A 17,631-nucleotide genomic window follows, 5' to 3' on the forward strand; every position below is an offset into this window, starting at 1 on the left:
GTTCTTACAGATGATGACAAACTTTGCCAATCTTCTTCAGGAAAAATGCTGTAGTAGGTGTAGTCCGGTGTTATAAATATCCCCATAGTCCGCTGTTCATGATTGGTTATCCTCATTCAATCAGGATTCTGCTCTCCCACAATTCAATACAATTGAATACTAGGTAGAGCGATCCCATTGTCCTTGTGATAATTATTTTCCGCTCGTATTATTTCAATAGCTTACTCTACCAGGGGGTCACAAAAACACGGTGGAAATCGGAATCAAGGAGCACAGGCCATATATCCCTTTGCGCTAAACGGAGAAAGCGACGATGTAAAAATATTGCATTCGCAATGGCCATAGGATTGAATTCGACGGCACTAAACTACTGCGTCGCTCCAATGGTTTTGGAAACCCGAATGGAATCCTGAAAGGAGTTTGCTACTCAGTTGTTCTTACTTGCTGAATTGCAATGTATGTTATATTTATTCCTTATGAAGTGCGTCTATTACTTGATCGTAATAATATACAGCCTGACGTGTCATATGACTGTGCGTACACAGTATTCTTTTAAGTACTCGAAAACAAAAAAAAACTGCTGGATCGGTAATGGCATGTGCTTTGTTTTCCCCGATCAATTCCATTTCACTTCAGCTGATTTACTCACGATTGGAATTGTGGCCCGGGGGAGGTTTGGCCTCTCAAAATATATTTCACGCTACCTCGTTGCCCTGGTCGTGGCAGACCTCATGATTGTCCTCCTGGACTGGATATGAGGTACATCCACATTATTTATTGGAAGGAGTTCATATTTTGCGTTCCGTTCACGTTTGTATTATTCACGCAGTTTTACTGTTCGCAGCAACAGACTGTTCAGTTTGGTACATTGTCACGTTCGCCTTCGATCGGTTTGTCGCTATTTGTTGCCATAAGATGAAAATCACGAATCGTATAGAGAGAACGGCGGCTGTTGTTCTGTGGATATTTACTTCATTGAGTTCATTGAAAAGTATTTTCTGGAATTTCATGCTAACTGAACAATATTTGTTGACGAATCAACCCTGGTGCTGTGCAGTGTCTCAAAATGTTTACACTTCACAAGTTTCAACAGCAGTTGAGCTTCTCCATTATATAGTCACCCCAGTCCTCCCATTCCTGATTAATATGCTGTTCAATAGCTTGACTACCCGGCACATGATAGTTGTTAATAGAGCCCGCAGTAGTATCCTGGGTCACAAATCTTTAAAAATATGGAGAGTCGCTGAGATCCAGAGATGGTGAACAAAAGAAAAAAAAATCTATTATGTTGCTGCTAGTTATCGCAGGGAACTTTATTGTACTATGGTCACTGTTTGTCGTGTATGTTTTTTTTGCAATCGGATTGCATTGCTGTTGGGCCATCAGGCTGCGAATGCATGTGTGTTTATTAAAGAAATTGGATTAATGCTTCAACTTTTGAGTTACTGTACAAACACCTGAATTTACGCGTTACCCTCAAAAAGTTCAGAGCGGAGTTGAAATGGTCAGCGAAATACCTCTTCACTGTGATCGTGAAGCTATGTAAATAACGGAAAGATATCCACGGCATCACAGCGGGGGTATTCCGGGCTTAATGTCTGATACAGTACTTCGTTTTTTTCCCCCCTTATTTATACGAATATAATAGCTAACTTACGCAGAGTGTATAAAATATTGGTGTTTCTTATATGCTCAGACAGAATCTCCAAATGCGTTGCACTGTACTCATATCTGGAGCAACTGAAGAATAACTATACTCTCGTTTTCCTATCCTTATTAACAACGGCTCAATATAAAATCGTGTAATTCCCAACAAACTGCAGGTCAGAAAGAACTACAGTCGGAATATAGGGGAATTCGAATGGAAAAATGCAACAGTGGATGTATATAGATAAAATGTTTCTGTTCCTGTCATGTAGTTGGAAATGGAAACTGTCATTTTGTGAAACTGTATTACGTCCTCCATTTTGTGCGTTCGTTGCTTGGCTTGATCACCTTTTTAAAGACGACAGAATAATGTCTCAATTAATCTGCTGACTCAAGTATCGTTTCCAGACAAGTATTTATCTGTGAGCTGTTCGGTGGATGGATATAAAATGCAAGTTAGTGAATGTCGGTCTGTGTCTGTTCCGTAAGGTTCAAGCTGATTGAGAACAAAGACACACAAATTAGCGATTGTAACTTCTTGTGAAGAGATCCATAAATGGATGCTGCCTTTGAGCATAGGCAATAGGAAGGTGCTAAAGTTCAAACACATGACCTACAGCCAATGACACCGGAATGCAATATTCGAAACAAGACGGCTGAGGATTTCCGGAGCGAAGGTATTTTACTACTCGGGGTAAAGAAAGGAAAGAATGCGCCGGCGCGTGACGACAGCCAGTAGAGCGGGAAAAGTTTAAACAAGAATTCCGCCATATCCAGCGGGCAGCAAAGTCAGAGGGTAGCAGTGGGATAGGGCTTTGGCTCAACTGGCTTAAGCGGTAACGATGCGAGCTAGATTTACCTGTGTTAATTGCGGAACGGAGGTATGTGTATGTCGCCGGTATTCTGTGCTCGTTGTAAGACGTGGGAAGTCCTAGAATCTCTCAGCTTCCCGGACGGCCATCTCTGCACTCGGTGTGTCGAACTGCAGCTCATAAGGGACCGCGTAAGGAAACTGGAGTTGCAGCTCGATGACCTTCGTCTGGCCAAAGCGAGCAAGGAGGTGATAAAAAGGAGTTAATTGTAGCAGGTGTTCACACCGGGACCATGGGAGACGGACAAGTGGGTAACAGTCAGGTGAGAGAAGGAGAAGTGTCAGGTACTAGAGTGTGTAACTCTGTGGCTGTCCCCCAGAACACTAAGTACTCCTGTTTGTTGGGGGGAGGGACAGCTAACCTGAGGGGAGATACACTGGCCGTGCCTCTGGCACAGAGTCAGGCACTGTTGCTCAGAAGGGTATGGAACGGAAGAGGAAGGCAGTAGTGATAGGGGACTTATAGTTAGGGGCTCAGACAGGCGAATCTGTGGACGCAGGAAATAAACTCGGATAGTAGTTTGCCTCCCTGGTGCCAGTGTCTGAGATGTTTCAGATCGCGACCACGATATCCTGCCCTGAGAGTGAGAACAGCCAGAGGTCGTGGTACATATTTGTGCCAATGACATATGTAGAAAAATGGAAGCGGTCTTGAAAACAGGCTACAGGGAGTTCGGAAGGAAGTTGCGAAGCAGGAAAACAAAGATACTCATCTCGGGATTACTGCCTGTGCCACGTGTCAGTGAGAGTAGGAACTGAATGAGGTAGAAGATAAATATGTTGCTGAGGGATTGGAGCAGGGGGCACGGATTCAGATTTCTGGATCATTGGGACATGTTTTGGGGCAGTTGGAACCTGCACAAAAAGGACGGGTTGCACTTGAATCGCGGGAGGTCCAATATCATGGTGGGGAGGTTTGCTAAGGCTACTCGAGAGGGTTTAAAATAGAATTGTTGGCTGTGGGGGTGGGAACCTAACTAAAAAAGACTGCGGAAGAGGAGGTCGGTTCACAATAGAGAAAGCTTGGATACTGTGAGAGGGAGGATAGGCAGGTGATAAAGAAGTGATGCGCTCAGACCCGCAATTTGAGATGTGTTCATTTTATCCTGAGGGATATTGTAAGCAAAGCGGATGATCTGAGAGCGTGAATCAGTAACATATAAACATAGAAAACCTGCAACACAGTACATGACCTTCGGCCCACAAAGTTGTGCCGAATATGTCCCTATCTTAGAAATTACTTGGCTTACCTGTAGCCCCTTATTTTTCTGAGGTCCATGAAACTATCCAAAAGACTCTTAAAGGACTCGACCGTATCCGTCTCCACCACCGTTGCCGGCAGCCCATTCCACGCATTTAGCGCTCTCTGAGTAAAAAACTTAAACCTGATATCTCCTTTGTACCTACTCTCCTGCACCTTAAACCTGTGTCCTCTTGCGGCAACCGTTTCAGACTTGGGAAAATCCTCTGACTATCCACACGATCAGTACCCCTCAACATCTTAAACATCTCTCATAGTCCGTCGCTCTAGGAAGAAAAATCCGAGTTCACTCAAGTCCAAGTGGGATCTGACCAAGGTCCTATGTAGCTGCAACATTCCCTCTCCGATCCTAAATTCATTTCCACGATTGATGAAGGCTGATGCACCATATGCCTACTTAACCACAGATTCAACCTGCGCAGCTATTTTGAGCGTTCTATGGACTCTGTCCCCAAGATCCCACTGGTGTTCCACACCGTCAAGAGTCTTATCATTAACACTATATTCTGCCATCCTATTCGACCAACTAAAATGAACCACTTCACACTTATCGGGGTTGTACTCCATCTGTCACATCTCAGCCCAGATATGCATCCTATCATTGTTCCGCAGTAACCTCCGACATCCCTCCATACAATCCACAACACCACTAAACTTTGTGTCATCGGCAAACCTATTAACACTTTACTCTACTTCCTCAGCCAGATCCCTTATATAATATCAGGAAGTGTTCGGAACCGAGAACAGTTCTCTGAGGCAATCCAATAGTCACCGACCTCAATGCAGTGTATGACTTGTCTACAACCCCTCTTTGCCTTCTGTAGGCAAGCCAGTACCGGATCCACAAAGCAATGCCCCTTTTATCCCATGCCTTCTTACTTTCTCAGTAAGCCTTGCGCGGGTTACCTCATCGAATGCTTCGCTGAAGTCTATATACATTAAATCCACTATTCTTCCTTCATCAGTGTGTTTATTCACATCAAAAAATTCAATCAGGCTCGTTAGGCAAGACCTGTCCTTGACAAAGCCATGCTGACTATTCCTAATCATATTGTACCTCTCCAAATGTTCATAAATCCTGCCTCTCAGGATGTTCTCTGTCAGCTTACCAACCAGTGAGAAAAGGCTCAATGGCCTATAAATTCCTCCGCTATCTCTACTCCCTTTCTTGAATAAAGGAACAACATCGGCAACACACCAAACCTTCGGAACCTCTACCGTCTCCACTGATGATGCAAAGATCCTCACCAGAGGCTCAGCAATCTCTTCCCTCTCATCTCTGATTTGCCCTGGTGAAATCTGATTCGATTCCCGGAGACTTATCTAACTAGTTGCTTCCCTGAAGCTCCAGCACATCCTCTCTCCTAATATTTACATGCTCACGCATTTGAGCCCGATGCAAATCATCACTACAATCACGAAGATCCTTTTCCAAAGTGAATACTGAAGTAAAAAGTTAATTAAGTTCCACTCCGGTTCCATACAGGCTTCCCCACAGTCACACTTTACAGGTCATATTATTTCATATCTTGTACTCTTGCACTTCTTGAAGAATGCCTTAGGGTTATTCTTAATCCTGTCCGCGAAGGAGTACACCAGAGGGAGGTTAAGTTGTTTACATTCGTGAAAATAAACAGGATATGGTGTCGAAAAATGCGGCTCAGGATAAGTGCCAGCAGAGAGATTGTAGCACGGACATAATCTCCACACACACATAAACACACACACAAACACACACACACACACACACACACACACACACACACACACACACACACACACACACACACACACACACACACACACACACACACACACACACACACACACACACAAAGTTCCTTGCAATTGAGAAGTCATGGTGCTTGGCTACGCCAATATCTCAGGTTTTACCAGCGTGAGCTGAGAAAACGGAAAAATAAAAATAGGCAATGCATCTTAATGCATCTCACTAAGGAGAAGGATATTGAATTGTGTAAAGTAAGGGAAGCAAGTAGGGAAGTTATGGAAACAATGACAATTATTAAGGAGGAAGTACTGGCACTTTTAAGGAATATAAAAGTGTATAGATCTCCGTGTCCTGACAGGATTTTTCCTAGGACCTTGAGGAAAGTTGGTGTAGAAATAGCAGGTGCACTGACAGAAATATTTCAAATGTCATTAGATACCAGGAAGCTGCCGGTGGATTGGCGTGTTGCTCATGTGGTTCCATTGTTTAAAAAAGGTTCTAAAAGTAAACCTAGAAATTATAGGCCTGTTAGTTTGACGGCAGTGGTGTGTAGATTAATGAAAAGTATTCTTAGAGGTGGTAGGTATAATTGTCTGGATAGACAGGGTCTGATTAGGAATAGTCAGCACGAATTTGGGCGTGGAAGGTCATGTTTGACAAATCTTACTGATTTTTTTGAAGAGGTTAAGAGGAAAGTTGACGAGGATAAAGTAGTGGATGTTGTCTATATGGACTTCAGTAAGGCCTCTGACAAGGTTCTGCACGGAAGGTTAGTTACGAAGTTTCAATCGTCAGGTTTTAATATTGAAGTAGTAAAATGGATTCAACAGTAGCTAGATGGGAGATGCCAGAGAGTAGTGGTGGATAATTGTTTGTCAGGTTGGTGGCCAGTGACCAGTGGTGTGCCTCAGGGATCTCTATGGGGTCCAGTGTTGTTCGTCATATACATTAATGATCTAGATGATGTGGTGGCAAATTGGATTAGTAAGTATGCAGATAATACTATGGTAGGTGCCGTTATGGATAATGAACTAGGTTTTCAAAGCTTGCAGAGAGATTTTTGCCAGTTAGAAAAGTGGGCTGAACGATGGCAGATGGAGTTTAATGCGGATAAGTGTGAGGTGCTACATTTTGGTAGGATTAATCAAAATAAGACATACATGGTAAATGGTAGGGCATTGAATAATGCAGTAGAACAGAGAGATCTAGGAATAATGGTGCATATTTCCCTGAAGGTGGAATCTCATGTGGATAGGATGGTGAAGAAAGCTTTTGGTATGCTGGCCTTTATAAATCAGAGCATTGAGTATAGGAGTTGGGATGTAATGTTAAAATTGTACAAGGCATTGGTAAGGCCGAATTTGGAGTATTGTGTACAGTTCTGGTCATTAAATAATAGGAAATATATCGACAAAATAGAGAGAGTACAGAGAAGGTTTACTAGAATGTGACCTGGTTTTCAGCACCTAAGTTACAGAGAAAGGCTGATCAAGTTAGGTCTTTATTCTCTGGATCGTAGAAGGTTGGGTTATTTAAAATAATCACGGGGATAGATGGAGTTGACGTGGATAGTTTTTTTTTCACATTGAGAGTAGAAGAGATTCAAACAAGAGGACATGATTTGAGAGTTCGGGGCAAAAGTTCAAAGGTAACCCGAGGGGAAATTTCTTTACTCAGAGAGTGGTAGCTGTGTGGAATGAGCTGCCAGCAGAAGTGGTAGAGGCATGTTCGGCACTGTCATTTAAAATAAAATTGAATAATTATATAGACAGGAAGGGAATTGAGGGTTATGGGCTGAATGCGGGGCAGTGGGTCTTGGTGAGTGTAAGCGTCGGCACGAACTAGAAGGGCCGAGATGGCCTGTTTCCGTGCTGTAATTATTACATGGTTGTATATAAGTACATCAAGAAGACTATAAGCATGGATTAAGTACACGCTCCAAACCTGACAGTAGCTACTGTAGTGTGTACGTAAGATAACTGACAGGGAATGTTCAATCGTGGATGCAGATGTGGAGGGATGTTTTAGGGTGTTCAAGGAATTGACCATCCTTACAGCTGTTGGAAAGTAACTGTTCTTTAGTCTAGTTACCCTGGCGAGGATGCTACGTTGTCCCTCCCTGATGGCAGTGGGATAAACAACAGGGCGAGGAGGATACTTCATGATGTTACTGGACAATTTCTTACCACTTTCTGTACAGGGTTCTTCATGGCGATGATGCGTTGGGCAGTTTCGTCTAACCGTCCTGCAGTTCTCTAATTGACGCAGTACAGCTGGCGTGTCATGGACCACTGTGGACTCTTCGGATGCACCCTACTTTGCATCTATAGAATTATGTGATAATAGATATGCATAGCTCAGTTCTTTTATGCAACCGCACCCCACAGGCTGTACGGTCCACAATGATATTCTGAAAATATGTCTTACTCTGTAAACTGCCTAGAATTATCCATCCACATAGCCCTCCAGTTTTCTAAGTTCCATGTACCAATCTGAGTTTCTCTTAAAAGATTCTGTTGTATCCACCTCCACTACCGTGGCTGGCAGTGCATTCCACGCACCAAACAGGCTCAGTATGAAAAATATTCTCATGACATCACCTCTGTACCTACTTCCAAGTATATTAAAATTATGCCCCCTCGTGTTAGCACTTTCAGCCATGGAAAAATAAAGACTCTTGGTATCTGCACGATCAAAGACTGTCATCAACTTATACACCTTTATCAGGTTACCTCTTACTTTTGTTGCTCCAAGGAGAAATGCTCAAATTCACTCAGTCTATCTTCATAAGGCAACCTCGCCAATACAGTGAATACCTTTGTACATCTCCACTACACTCTTTCTTTAGTATCCTATCTCCCAGTAGCGACTCATCAGTAATGAACACGGCACTTCGTGGTGGCTGATCAAGGTTATATATAGATGCAAATTTAACTCACGGTTCTTGAACTCAGGCCTACGCTTGATAAATTCCAGCACACTACACACCTTCTTAACTACGTTGTCAGCTTCCGCAGCAGCTTATCCTATGAAGACACGTGTCAAATGAAAACGGACGGTAAGATCTTTCTGATCCACAACACTGTCAAGAGTCTTACCAATAATAGTATATTCTGTCTTCAAATTTGAACTACCAAATTGAAACACTTCACACTCATATGAGTTGATCTCCGTGTGCCTCTTCTCAGCTTAGTTCTGTATCCGATCGATGGATCATTGTATTCTCTAACAACCCTCCAGTCAATTCATAACAGCTCCAACCGTTGTATCATCAACAAGCTTACCAACCGACCCTTCTACGTTTCCATCCACGTGGCTTATAAATATTGCTAAAGATTGTTGAGGTTTCTTGATTATGCAAAATTTCTTTTACACCATCAGAGATTCAGCGAGATGTGCATCCTAGTTCTTTGAAATCGCTCGAGTTTCCACTGTTGTTCCGTCGATGTGAAGAGATCTGAGTTCTCATTCAGTCGATAACCATCTCCTTTGTCCTGATGACTTTGCGGAAGAGTCTTTTCTCTTCAACCTTCAGACATGGAGCTCCTTCATTACATCTCATTGGAGACTCTCATTTTTGCTGAAGTGCCAAATTACTGGTAAATTATAAGGAAATTTGATAAAATGAGTACTCGGGTAGCTGGCCGTGCAGACATGAGTGGGCAGACTGTCAGCAATGGACTCGCTACACAGCACTAAGGGCTGCTGCGACAAGGATGATGGCAGGAAGGATGGTTGTGTATCCCGACAACATGAGCTCTATTAAAAAGTCCATCAACCAGTTACAGAGTCGTGGATTTGGGGAATAGTAGGGATTTTTTCACCAAGATCTGTGGGATTAAATGCTAAATTCAGAACTGAAATGGAGAAAGGACATCCTAACATACGTGTTAGCTGCTTTAAACTGGATTCGACAAACAAAGAAAATATAGCCAATGATGTGGCATTGTGATGTTGAGTTGAACAAAGGGACCTGCCAACATGCAATCTATTCGGAATTCCTTGAATCTGTCAAAAGGTGTCGATGGGATAGTAAGGAGAACTTTAACAACATTGGCTATCAAAAAACTAAGTGCATGAAGTCCAAGAGTTGGGATGTTATGTTGAGGATGCTTCAGAAATTGTTGAGGCCGAATTTAGTGTGTTATGTGTACTGTTAGTCAACTACCTGCAGGAACGTTATTAAACAGCTTAAAAATTTGCGGAGATCATTCACAAAAGTATTGCGGGACATGAGGACCTGAGTTTAGTTCACTCTTTTAACTGGCCTAAATCTCTCTGCAAGCTTTGAAAACCTACTTCATTATCCACAACGCCACCTACCTTAGTATCATCTGCATACTTACTAATCCAAATTACCACCCCATCATCCAGATCATTAATGTATTTGACAAACAACATTGGAGCCAGTACAGATCCTGAGGCACACCACTAGTCACCGGCCTCCATCCTGACAAAAGTTATCCACCACTACTCTCTGGCATCTCCCATCCACGAACTGTTGAATCCATTTTACTACTTCAATATTAATACCTAACGATTGAACCTTCATAACTAACCTTCCGTGCAGAACCTTGTCAAAGGCCTTACTCAATTTCGTATAGACAACATCCACTGCTTTATCCTCCTCAAATTTCCTCGTAACCTTTTCAAAAAATTCAGTAAGGTTTGTCAAATATGACCTTCCACGCACAAATCCATGCTGACTGTTCCTAATCAGACCCTGTCTATCCAGTTAATTACATATACCATCTCTAAGAATATTTTCCGTTAACTTACCCACCACTGATGTCGAACATACAGGCCTATAATCTCCCCCATCTCTTTCTGTTCCACATATAACTGTCCACTCTGAATCTCTAAGGACCAAATTTATCCCTCACTATCCTTTTGCTATTAATATAACTGTAGAAATCCTTTGAATTTACTTTCATCTTACTTGCCAAAGCAACCTCGTATCTTCTTTTAGCTTTTTAAATTTATTTCTTAAAGAACACAAGGATCTTTACTTTCCAGCTGTCTTGCCAGATGTTTTAACAATAATGAAATTTACATAGAAACATAGAATCATAGAAAACCTACGGCACAATACAGGCACTTCGGCCACAAAGTTGTGCCGAACATGTCCCTACCTTAGAAATTACTTGTCTTACCTGTAGCCCTCTATTTTGCTAATTTCCATAAACCCATCTAAAAGTCCCTTAATAGACCCTGCCGTATCCACGTTCACCACCGTTGCCGGCAGTCCATTCCACGCACTGACCATTCTGATGTTCTCCAGATTCTGCTGCTCAATGACACGATGAAGGGCATTCAGTCTAGCCAAAAAAGTAACAAAGAAAAACGACGGTATTTGTAATTCTGTTGCCTTTTTGCCGAAACGTCCATCCCATGCTCAGAAACACAGGCGAAAATAACTATGTCCAATAAATGTTAATTCCAACAAACAAAGTAATTCATACATAGTATTCCTGTTTCTTTAGGCAGAGACCGACGCTTCTGTGCAAATTCTCAGACCATCAAAGACTAGGTAACAAACCAAATCAGCGTCATTACTTTAACAATGCTGCTCTGTGCCATGAGATAAATAATACGAGGGAAATGTGTACAAACACCCTGATGGATATAAATTAGCTAGAAACACTGAGTATGGGATTAATGCAGAAACTACTTCGTGTTTTGCCTGATGTTGTCTCCTGGCTGAGTGAGGTCATATATTCTCCTCTGCTCGTTGTAACCAATTATTCCATCTGGTATGCGAGGCAAACTTATTTGAACAACGTGAAGCATCAGGTTCAAGAACAGCTTCTCCCCTGAAATACAGGGGGATCACTATCCTTGCAGGGAGCTTTGATACTGCTTTTGGGGAGGGTTTAAACTAGATTTACAGGGGGTTAAGAACTAGAGTAGCAGAACAGATCGTGGAGAGCGGATGAAAATAAATGATGTTAAAAGTTCATGCAAAGTCAGAAATAGAAGGTTTGAGAGTGGTGGTAATAATCTTCTGAGGTTTGTCTATTTCAATGCAGGGAGTATTGTGGGGAAGACAGACGACCTGAAGGCATGGATTAACACATGGAATAATGACATTATAACCATTAGTGAAATTTAGCTTCAGGAGGGAAAGGAACGACAGCTTAATGTTACAGGGATTAGATATTTCAGGCGTGATAGAGGCAGAGGGATGAAAGGTGGGGTTGTGGCATTGTAATTCAGGGAAATTGTTGCAGCAGTGGTCAGACAGGACTGAATAGAGGGCTTGTCTACAGGGGGCATATGGATAGAGCTGAGAAATAGGAAAAGTATGACCACATTAATGGTGTTGTACAAAAAAAACATCCAATAGTCACCGAGAATTGGAGGAACACACCTTCAGAGAGACTGCAGACAGCTGCAGGAAACTTAAATTTGTGATAGAAGGGGATTTAATTTTTCCACATATTCACTAGGACTCCCATACTGCTAAAGGTCTCGACGGGTTAGAGCTTGTAAAATGTGTTCAGGAAAGTTTTCTAAATCAATATATAGTTGTACCAACTAGGCAGGATGCAATATTAGATCTCCTATTAGGAAACAAGTTCGGACAGGTGCCAGAAATGCATGTACGGGAATATTTTGGTCCCAGTGATCATAACACCATTAGTATCAACTTGATCATGCATAAATATTGATCTGGCCCTCGGGTTGAGCCTCTAAACTGAAAAAAAGGCCAAATTTGAAGAAATCTGAAAGGATCTAAAAAGCGTGAATTGGGACAGGTTGTTCTCTGGCAAGGATGTGTTTGTTAAGTGGTAGGTATTCAAAGGAGAAATTTTGAGAGTGCACAGTTTGTATGTTCCTGTCAGGATCAAAAGCAAAGTGAATACGAATAAGGATCCTTGGATTTCGAGGGATATTGGAACTCTGACAAAGAAGAAGAGAGAGAGATCTATAACATCTATAGGCAACAGTGAGCAAATAAGATGCTTCAGGAGTTTAACAATTGCAAAGAATGCTTAAGAAATAAATCAAGAGGGCTAAAAGAAGACATGAGGTTGCTTCGGCCGTCAAGGTAAAGGATAATCCTAAGAGCTTCTACAGGTATATTAAGAACAACAGGACAATAAGGGATAAAAGTGGTCCTCTTGAAAGTCAGAGTGGTGAAATATGTATGGAACCAAAAGCAATGGAGTTTTTTTTTGTTGTTGTCTGTATCTAATAAGGAAACTAGTATGGAGTCTATGTAAATAATGCCAATAGGTGGTGAGTTCATGGAACCTATACCGATTGAAGAGTACGGGGTGCTTGCTATTTTGAGGCAAGACAGAGTAGAAAAATCCACAGGAACTGGCAGGGTATTCACTCGGACCTGGAAGGAGACTAGTGTTGTAATAGCAGAGGCCCTGGCATTTATATTTAAAATTTCCATATCTATGGGTGAGGTGCCGAAGGATTGGAGGATAGCTCATGTTGTTCTGTTGTTTAAACAAAAGGCTCTAAAAGTAATCCGGGACGCTATAGGCCAGTGATTCTGACGTCAGTAGTAGGGAAAATATAGGAAGGAGTATTAGGAGATAGGATCTACAAGTATTTAGATCGACAGGGCGTTATTAGGGAGAGTCAACATTGTTTTGTGCGTGATAGGTCATGTTAAGCAAATCTATTTGAGTATTTCGAGGAGGTTACTGGGAAAGTGGATGAAGGGAAGGTAGTGGATGTTGTCTACATGCACTTCAGTAAGGCCTTTCACAAGGTCCTGCATGGGAGGTTAGTTAGGAAGATTCAGTCGCTAAGTATACATGGTGAGGGCGTAAATTGGATTAGAAATTGATTCAATGAGAAAAGCTCGAGAGTGGTGGTGGATGATTGCTTCTCTGAGTGGAGGCCAGTGACTCGTGGTGTGCCAAATGACACACCAGTGACAGTGCTGGGTCTATTGTTATTTGTCACCAATATCAATGATCTGGATGATAATGCGGTAAATTGGATCAGCAAATTTGCTGATGGTACAAAGAATGGAGGTGTAGTGAACAGTGAGGAAGGTTTTCATAACCTACAGAGCGATTTGGACCAGCTGGAAAAATAGGCTGAAAACTGGCAGATGGAGTTTAATGAAGACAAGTGTGAGGTTTTGCACTTTGGAAGGACAAACCAAGGTAAAGCATGCAAGGTAAATCGTAGGGCACTGCAGCGTGCAGTAGAACAGAGGGATATGGTAATGCAGATACATAATTCCCTAAAAGTGGCATCGCAGGTAGATAGCGTCATAACGACTGCTTTCAGTACATTGGCCTTTATAAATCAAAGTATTGAGTATAAGAGTTGGAATGTTATGGTGAAGTTGTATAAGACATTGGTGAAGCCGAATTTGGAGTATTGTGTGCAGTTTTCGTCAATTACAGGAAGGATGTTAATTTTTGAAAGATTGTAGAGAAAGTGTACAAGGATGTTGTCGGGACTTGGGGAACTGAGTTACAGAGAAAGGTTGAAAAGGTTAGGGCTTTTTTTCCCTGGAGCGTAGTAGAATGACGAGGGATTTGATAGAGGCATATGAAATTATGATAGGCATAGACAGAGTGAATGCAGGTAGGCTTTTTCCACAGAGGCTAGCGGAGAAAAAAAAAACAGAGGACATGGGTTAAGGGTAAAGGGATCATTAAAGGGGGGGATTCTTCACACAGACTGGTAGGAGTGTGGAATGAGCTGCCAGATGAATTGGTCAATGCAGTCTCACTTTTAAAATGTATGAAAACCTTGGACAGGTACATGGAAGAGAGGAATATGGAGGGGTATGGCCCAGGTGCAGATCAGTGGGACCAGATAGAAAAATGTGTCAACACAGCCAAAAAGGGCTAGTTTTTGTGCTGTAATGTTCTATGGTTCAATAGTCCTAAACGAGGTATTGAAACGTAACGTTTACACAATAAAGATATTATTTTGCCCTCATAATCCATCTCGTCAAACTTTATTCTGTCTCCGTATGTGTCAGACAAAGAAAATTGAAGCAACGCCCAGAAAATCATCAAATAAGAAAAATAACACATGGTGAAACCTAACCCATGAGGTCTGAGATCACGGCAACACGTCGAAATGAATGAATATTGTTCAGAAACATTAGAATCAGAAATCAGAACCTGAATCAGGTTTAATACCATCAGAGCTTTTCGTGAAATCTTCTGAACTTGCTGTAGTAATACATAATAAGATAAAAATCATCAATCACAGTAGCTATCTATCTATATAATCGATTTATGGATTGATACGTAGGATAGATAAATAGGTAGATAGATAGATAGATAGATAGATAGATAGAGAGAGAGAGAGAGAGAGAGAGAGAGAGAGAGAGAGAGAGAGAGAGAGAGAGAGAGAGAGAGAGAGAGAGAGAGAGAGAGAGAGAGAATTGAGATGTTTAGTGCAAAAATGGAAATAATTAAGTATTGAAACAATGTTTCAATCGGATGGTAGAAGGCGAGAAACTGCTCCTGATGCGTTTAATGCTAAACTTCACGGGTATATATGGCCTTCGTCTTTCCGGGAACAGAAAATGAAGGTGACGGGGCGGTATTGCATCACCAAAATAGGAACAAAGAACATTGGCAAGTTCTTTGGTAAAAAATTTAGAATGAAACTGATTGTTACATTCCCCAACTAGAGAGTGGAGCGTTCCTGAAATATTTTGTGTCGTAGAATTGTAAACAGAATCACTGAGAGCTGTTAAGATAGGTGCAGACGAGCTTATGAATTGCTTACTTGTTTGTTGTTATAGATCAAATGCAGGATGCCGGCGATGATGCACGAGGATATACAGTGGCTAGCTCGACACAGTGGGCCGAAGAACATTCTACTTTTTATGGCTTTACTATTGTCCGAACGTACTAAAAATTATAATCTTCAGGCTAACTGTGTCCGGCAGTGAAGGTAATCAACAATACCAATCAAACATTGTTGAATATATTGTACAAAGTTCACAACTTCCGTGGTTCCTGTCAAGGAACCTTCATCGTTTTTTGTTTCATGTTCGTTTCTCATCTGTTTGTAATGGCTACAGGGCAGTGATTTGTCAGTGATTTGTCATGTGCAGCACTTGAGAATTATCAAAATACGGACTGCATTAGAGAATATGTGTTCTGAGACGTTTTGAGCAAGCTCAGGCTTTTCATTTTACAGAAAGTGACGATAAGGTGCAACATGATAGAGGTGTACAAGACTGCGAGTCGCAGAGATACAATAGACTGACATTTTTTTTTCAATTTGCATCAATGGCCAGGCAACTTTCGTTCAAACAGAGTCAAGTACCGTGCAGCGAATTTGTCACAGGTAGCTTTACTTTAAGCACTGGTAATAGTTGCCTGGAACTCACTGTCGACAGTGGTGTAAGAGCTAATGCAAAAAATGATAACTCAAAAGCGCTTAGTTAACTGCAAATTTAAAGTAATGTTGGAGGTATCAGGCTAAACAACCAGAAAGTGTCAGGTTGATTCTGGAGTTGATAATCAGAGGTAGGCACACCCACATGAGCATCAAGTACTGAAGTAACTCAACAGGTCGATCAGCATATTTGGAAATATGGAAACGCTAAATGTTCGATATTTGTAGGAGAGATTCTTCATTGTTTATAGCAGTAAATGTTTAATACCCCTCACAAGCGTCACCGTTCTGACTCAGGCGATCCTTTTGTATCAAGTCTGTTCCGTTCTTTCAGATTTCTGTATGCTTTAAAGATACACGGCAAACGAGGTAAAGATGAAAACAGGTTCTTCAATGCACCTTGATCCTGCTGACTAAAATACCTTCCTATGACCAGAACAATTCCCCGGATTAGACCCATGCATCTTTCCCTGGCTATAGGCATATTAATATTTGTGATATCTTATGCTCCCATTTCCACCTGTGATAATTTATAGGTGTTTATAATCCCAACTAGGTTATCCTACTTTTTTTTTGATAATTGTATTTCCCTGTGACACCATCATTCTCATTTACCTGTCTTCCCTCTATACTTATGATCAGGCATCGATGGTTAAATCCCCTACATAGAAAGGTAATTCCGACTGTTGCGAACTCGTTTGAAACACTTCTTCCTCTAATTGTAACTAGGGAATACAACCTGACTAATCCCTGTCCCTTCTGGCAGCGCTATTCCATTAGTCAGTTTCAATGTTTGTTATTTGTGTGATACGGCATCCAAATCTGCGCTCAATATTCCATGTCAATTTCTACCCTGACAAAAAAATATTCATTGCAGGCCGCCCTTGCTCCTGAATCCAAAAAAAACAAAACTGATTTGAATATTTCCGTGTCACCGTAGCAGAAAACACTCATACATTGTTTTCATTAACTCTACCTTTTGATGCCAATATGTGTTCTTCTTTTTTTTCTTCTTATTAACCTCTACTAATACGTTTCTTCAGAAAGTGAAATTTCGAATTTTTTTAAACTCAGACCAGGTAGAATTTATAATCAAGCAAAGATTCCATTATGTGATAAATAAATTATGTTACAGCTTGACAGGCTTCAATATTAAAAACTTTATTTTACGCCCAGAGTTCACATGACACATTATCTCTGATCCTTAGTAATTGCAGAGATGATATTCGATGTCACGTTAAGTATATTAATATTGCAAAACAAAACAATAAACGGAGCAACGATTTTTCTTAAATGTATAACAGATAGTCCTTTCATAGGGAGCTGCAAACAGCTGGATGGCTAAGTAAGGAACGACTGATCAGATATTTCCAGATAAACATGCCCCGGATGGGGGGTTGGTGTTGAGAAAGTATGAGGCTTTTTCAAATGGCTACCATGATTCCTTGAGTTAATATGAAAATTTCACACCACATCCGAGAACGATGATCTCAGATGATCAGTAATGCCATTTTATAAAACGGTGCCAGGGAATTCGAAATTACATTGGGTGGTGATTAAAATTTTTGTTTAATATATGTCATGGACGCCTACTATTAACTTATGAGTCCGTGTTTCACTTGTTTGGAAAGATTGGACTAATTTTAAATAACTTTTAAGGAGATTAAAACGAAACTCAGATAGGCGAGTTGCAGTACAACTGAGGGTAAGAATTCCCTATTTTTTGAGACTTTGATTGAATTTCCATTCTCATCTATGAAATTAACGAAGGGAAAC

The sequence above is a fragment of the Hemitrygon akajei genome, chromosome 1 (assembly GCF_048418815.1).
Source record: "Hemitrygon akajei chromosome 1, sHemAka1.3, whole genome shotgun sequence".
NCBI classification, from domain to species: Eukaryota; Metazoa; Chordata; class Chondrichthyes; order Myliobatiformes; family Dasyatidae; genus Hemitrygon; species Hemitrygon akajei.